Source organism: Heterodontus francisci, chromosome 10, assembly GCF_036365525.1.
Source record: "Heterodontus francisci isolate sHetFra1 chromosome 10, sHetFra1.hap1, whole genome shotgun sequence".
Classification (NCBI taxonomy): Eukaryota; Metazoa; Chordata; class Chondrichthyes; order Heterodontiformes; family Heterodontidae; genus Heterodontus; species Heterodontus francisci.
Window position 1 is genome coordinate 100,127,705 of NC_090380.1, and position 6,000 is coordinate 100,133,704.

Genomic DNA, 6,000 nt, shown 5'->3' on the forward strand with positions numbered 1-6,000 from the left:
GGCAGCACCTGCACGGTGGCGCGGACGCTGTTGCTAGGGACACAGTCACTGCCACCTCTATATCATTGGGGGCGGCCACTCCGCCCCCTCCATTTAAATGAGCCCCCGCGCGAAATATCACGGTGGCTCAAAAGTAGCGCTTCTGTGTTGGAAGGCCGCCGAGTACAAAGTGCCAAGTGCGCGTGCTAACAAAATTCAGCCCATAATGATACAAAATGCTAAAGAGGATTAACAGCAACACTTTGATTTAAATGTGTCTTGAGCATAGAAAAACATCCTCAGGCACTTCCCAGAAATCCGATCAGTCAAAAATTGACACCAGACCAAAGAATAAAATATTAACCAAGGAAGTGTTATAAAGGACGAGAGATGGAAAGGCCTAGGCAGGGAATTCGAGAACTAATGTAGGTCAGCAAGCACAGCAGTGATGAGCAAGAGGGACTTGATATGTGATTGAATATGGGCAACAGTTTTGGATGAGCTGAAGATTATGGATGGTGGAGGAATAGGCCAGCTAAACATTGGAATAGGTGACTCGTGACATGACAAATACACAGATGAGGGTTTGGGCAAAAGAGGAGACAGGCAATGTTACAGATGTGGAAGCAGGCTATCTTTGTGATGGACAGGATATGGGTTGGAAGCTGGGGTGAATAGGAAGCCAGCTGTGAGCAATATGAGTAGACCTGAGACAGTAGCCACAGCGTCCCTGACCGAATTGGTGGCGAGAGTACGGAGCTTGTGGCCTGAAGACAATGGCTTGAATTGCCCTGATCACAGAATCACAGAATTGTTAAAGTACAAAAGGAGGCCATTCGTGTCTGTGCTAGCTCTCCAAAGGAGCAATTTACAGAGTGTCATTCCCCTGCTTTCTCTCCGTAGCTCTGCACATTCTTCCTTTTCAGATAGCAATCCAATTCCTCTTGAATGCCTCGATTAAACCTGCCTCCACCACATTCTCAGGCAGTGCATTCCAGATCTTAACCACTCGCTGCATGAAAAAGTTTTTCTTGAAACAATATGTAGATAGTCCAACTAGGGAAGGGGCCGTACTGGACCTGGTATTGGGGAATGAGCTCGGCCAGGTGGTCGAAGTTTCAGTAGGGGAGCATTTCGGGAACAGTGACCATAATTCCATAAGTTTTAAGGTACTTGTGGATAAGGATAAGAGTAGTCCTCGGGTGAAGGTGCTAAATTGGGGGAAGGCTAATTATAACAATATTAGGCAGGAACTGAAGAATTTAGATTGGGGGCGGCTGTTTGAGCGTAAATCAACATCTGACATGTGGGAGTCTTTCAAACGTCAGTTGATTAGAATCCAGGACCGGCATGTTCCTGTGAGGAAGAAGGATAAGTTTGGTAAGTTTCGGGAACCTTGGATAACGAGGGATATTGTGAGCCTAGTCAAAAAGGAAAAGGAAGCATTCGTAAGGGCTAGAAGGCTGGGAACAGACAAAAGTAGGAAGGAACTTAAGCAAGGAGTCAGGAGGGCTAAAAGGGATCATGAAAAGTTATTGGCAAACAGGATTAAGGAGAATCCCAAGGCTTTTTATACATATATAAAGAGCAAGAGGGTAACCAGGGAAAGGGTTGGCCCACTCAAGGACAGAGGAGGAAATCTATGTGTGGAGCCAAAGGAAATGGGTGAGGTACTAAATGAGTACTTTGCATCAGTATTCACCAAAGAGAAGGACTTGGTGGATGATGAGTCTAGGGAAGGGAATGTAGATAGTCTGGGTCATGTCTTTATCAAAAAGGAAGAGGTGTTGGGCGTCTTGCAAAACATTAAGGTAGATAAGTCCCCAGGGCCTGATGGGATCTACCCCAGAATACTGAGGGAGGCAAGAGAAGAAATTGCTGGGGCCTTGACAGAAATCTTTGCATCCTCATTGGTTACAGGTAATGTCCCAGAGGACTGGAGAATAGCCAATGTTGTTCCTTTGTTTAAGAAGGATAGCAAGGATAATCCAGGAAATTATAGGCCGGTGAGCCTTACGTCAGTGGTCAGGAAATTATTAAAGAGGATTCTTCGGGACAGGATTTACTCCCATTTGGAAACAAAGAAACTTATTAGCGAGAGGCAGCATGGTTTTGTGAAGGGGAGGTCGTGTCTCACTAACTTGATTGAGTTTTTTGAGGAAGTGACGAAGATGATTGATGAAGGAAGGGCAGTGGATGTTGTCTATATGGACTTCAGTAAAACCTTTGACAAGGTCCCTCATGGCAGACTGGTACAAAAGGTGAAGTCACATGGGATCAGAGGTGAGCTGGCAAGATGGATACAGAACTGGCTCAGTCATAGAAGACAGAGGGTATCAGTGGAAGGGTGCTTTTCTGAATGGAGGGCTGTGACTAGTGGTGTTTCACAGGGATCAGTGCTGGGACCTTTGCTGTTTGTATTATATATAAATGATTTGGAGGAAAATGTAGCTGGTCTGATTAGTAAGTTTGCGGACGACACAAAGGTTGGTGGAGTTGCGGATAGTGATGAGGATTGTCAGAGGATACAGCAGGATATAGATCGGTTGGAGACTTGGGTGGAGAAATGGCAGATGGAGTTTAATCCGGACAAATGTGAGGTAATGCATTTTGGAAGATCTAATACAGGTGGGAAGTATACAGCAAATGGCAGAACCCTTAGGAGTATTGACAGGCAGAGAGATCGGGACGTACAGGTCCACAGGTCACTGAAAGTGGCAACGCAGGTGGATAAGGTAGTCAAGAAGGCATACGGCATGCTTGCCTTCATCGGTCGGGGCATAGAGTATAAAAATTGGCAAGTCATGCTGCAGCTGTACAGAACCTTAGTTAGGCCACACTTAGAATATTGCGTGCAATTCTGGTCGCCACACTACCAGAAGGACGTGGAGGCTTTGGAGAGGGTACAGAAGAGGTTTACCAGGATGTTGCCTGGTCTGGAGGGCATTAGCTATGAGGAGAGGTTGGATAAACTCGGATTGTTTTCACTGGAACGACGGAGGTGGAGGGGCGACATGATACAGGTTTACAAAGTTATGAGTGGCATGGACAGAGTGGATAGTCAGAAGCTTTTTCCCAGGGTGGAAGAGTCACTTACTAGGGGACATAGGTTTAAGGTGCAAGGGACAAAGTTTAGAGGGGATGTGCGAGGCACGTTCTTTACACAGAGGGTCGTGAGTGCCTGGAACTTGCTGCCGGGGGAGGTGGTGGAAGCAGGTACGATAGCGACATTTAAGAGGCATCTTGACAAATACATGAATAGGATGGGAATAGAGGGATACGGTCCCCGGAAGTGCAGAAGGTTTTAGTTTAGACAGGCATCAAGATCGGCGCAGGCTTGGAGGGCTGAATGGCCTGTTCCTGTGCTGTACTGTTCTTTGTTCTTTTGTTTCTTTTGCCAATTACCTTAAATCTCTGCCCTCTGGATCTCAACCCTTCCACCAATGGAAACAGTTTTTCCCTATCTACACTGTACAGACCCCTCATGATTTTGAATACCTCTATCAAATTTCTTCTCAACCTTTGCTTCTCTAAGAAAACAGTCCAACTTCTCCAATCTATCCACAGAACTGAAGTTCCTTGCCTCTGGAACCATTCCCGTGAATCTTTTCTGCACTCTAACACCTTCACATTTGTCCTAAAGTGTGGTGCCCAGAACTGGATATAATACTTCAGTTGAGGCTGAACCATTGTTCTATACAAGTTTAACATAACTTCCTTCCTTTTGTGCTCCGTCCCCCTATTAATGAAGCCTAGGATGCTGTATGCTGTATTAACCTGTCCTGCCACCCTCAATGATTTATGCACATATAGACCTGTTTAACAAGAAGAAATTTAGGCTCATCCAGAACTGGACAACTGACAAGCAGTCTGGCAACAGAAGCAGTGGACAGGTCAGGAGAGGTGACAGAGAGGTAAACCGGGTGTGTTCAGTGTTCATGTGCAATCTGTCCCAATTTTTTCAGATGATGTCACTAAGAGGCAACATGTAGATCAGGAAAAGGAAGGGACCAAGGATAAATGTGAGGGTGGGAAGATAAACCATTTCTGCATTTCTCCATTTCGGTTGGATGGATAAGAGTGAAACTAAGCAGGTCCGGTCCCGGAGAGCTAGCTAACAGAGAACAGGCTTTGCATGAAGATGGTGTGGTTGACTGTGGCAAAGGCTGTGGGCTGGATTTTAAAGACCCCGTATCGGGGGTTGTGGCAGGGGGGGCCTGGAAAATGTCTCCGGGAGAGGCCCACCATGGGCCTTGATGCCGGGAAGGCCCGGCCCCATATTGCCAGTGGTGGTGAGGCCTTTTGGCGGCCCCTCCCCCATCACATGGCGATGGGAGAAGAATTTAAATATGCTAAACAATGCAAATTACTGAATTAATCACCCACCTGCTCCCACCAGCCATCCCGCTCCAATATCGTTGTCAGTGGCCAGCACTCCCATGCCTTCGGATCTCTGTCGGGACACTGGTGGGGAGGGGGGAGGAGTAAGTATTTCTGTACTGGGTGGGTTAGTGCAGCGGGATCAACCTATTCTGATTGTTCTAGGGGATGGTGGGAAGGGGTTGAAGGTAAAAGTTTACAAACGTTGGCGGGGGGAGAAGGTCAAGTACACAAGCTAAGTATTTTGGGTGGGGGGAGAGGGCAAGGAATGACCTGTACGGTTATTGGGGGGGGGGGGGGGGCGAGAAACATTAATTTATTTTTAAAATTAAATTTAACACTACTATATCTTTAAATATTTAAAGTAAGTTGAAGGGCTCAGAGCCCTTTAAAAATGGCATCGGCCAGGGACAGACCGCCCGCCCCCTCCATGTCATCGGGGCGGGGGGGGGGTGCAGTCCACCCGGCCATGTAAATGAGCCGCCGTGTTTGATATTGTGGCAGCTTCACGGAGTAAAGCCTTCGCGTGCGGGCTGCCATTTTCTACGGCCGCTGCCGCCAATTATGGTGGCAGCAACATAAAGTTCAGCCTGTCAAACAAGGTTGTCATTTGTGACTTTGATTATGGTCATTTCAGAGCAGTGGCAGGAGCAGTAACAGTAACTTTGTTACAGAGATTCGAAGCTGATGCTGTGTGAAAGATAGGACGGATATGTGAGGTACCATGAAGTTCACGAACTTGAGAGGAAAGAGAGGTTGGGGATTGGGCGTTAGTTTGTAAGGACAGAGCAGTCGAGTGGGCTTTTGAGGATGTGACTCATGTCAGCAGTTTTGAAAGGTGGGGGAGGGCAGTCCCTGAGGTAAGGGAACGATTTACAATGACTGCAAACATGGAGGCCTGGAAGGGAATCATAAGAGGAAACAGCACAGGCCATTCAGCCCATTGCAGCTGTGCCAGCTTTGAAAGAGCTATTCAATTAGTCCCACTCCCCTGCTCTTTCCCCATAGCCCTGTAATGTTTTCTCCAAGTATTTATTCAATTTCTTTTAAAAGTTATTGAATCTGCTTCCAACACCCTTTCAGGTAATGTATTCCAGATCACAACAACTGGCATGTAAAATAATTTTCCTCATGTTGCTTCTGGGTCTTTTGCTAATTGCCTTAAATCTTCATCCTCTGGTTACCGACCCTCCTGCCACTGGAAACAGATTCTCCGAATTTACTCTATCAAACCTCTTCATGATTTTGAACACCTCTATCATATCTCAACAGTCTCTGCTCTAAGTGGAACAAGCCCAGTTTTTGTGGTCTCTCCATGTAACTAAAGTCCATCGTCTCTGGTACCTTTCCAAGAAATCTCCTCCGCACAGCTCTCTATTATTCCAAAAATGTGGTGCCCAGAATTGACCATAATACTAACACTGGGACCTAAAGAGTGTTTATAAAGGTTTCACATAAATTCCTTGCTCTTGTACTCTATGGAGGGAATTTTCCCATCGAGGGGAGGCAGGTTTGCAAAGGGGAGTTTAATCCCCTAAAATTGATGTCAGGTCAGGATCCCTATACCATCCTGCCATCTTCTGGGACTCATTGTGGTGGGATTGAATGCGATTTGGATCTATTAGGTAAGTAATTAAGGTA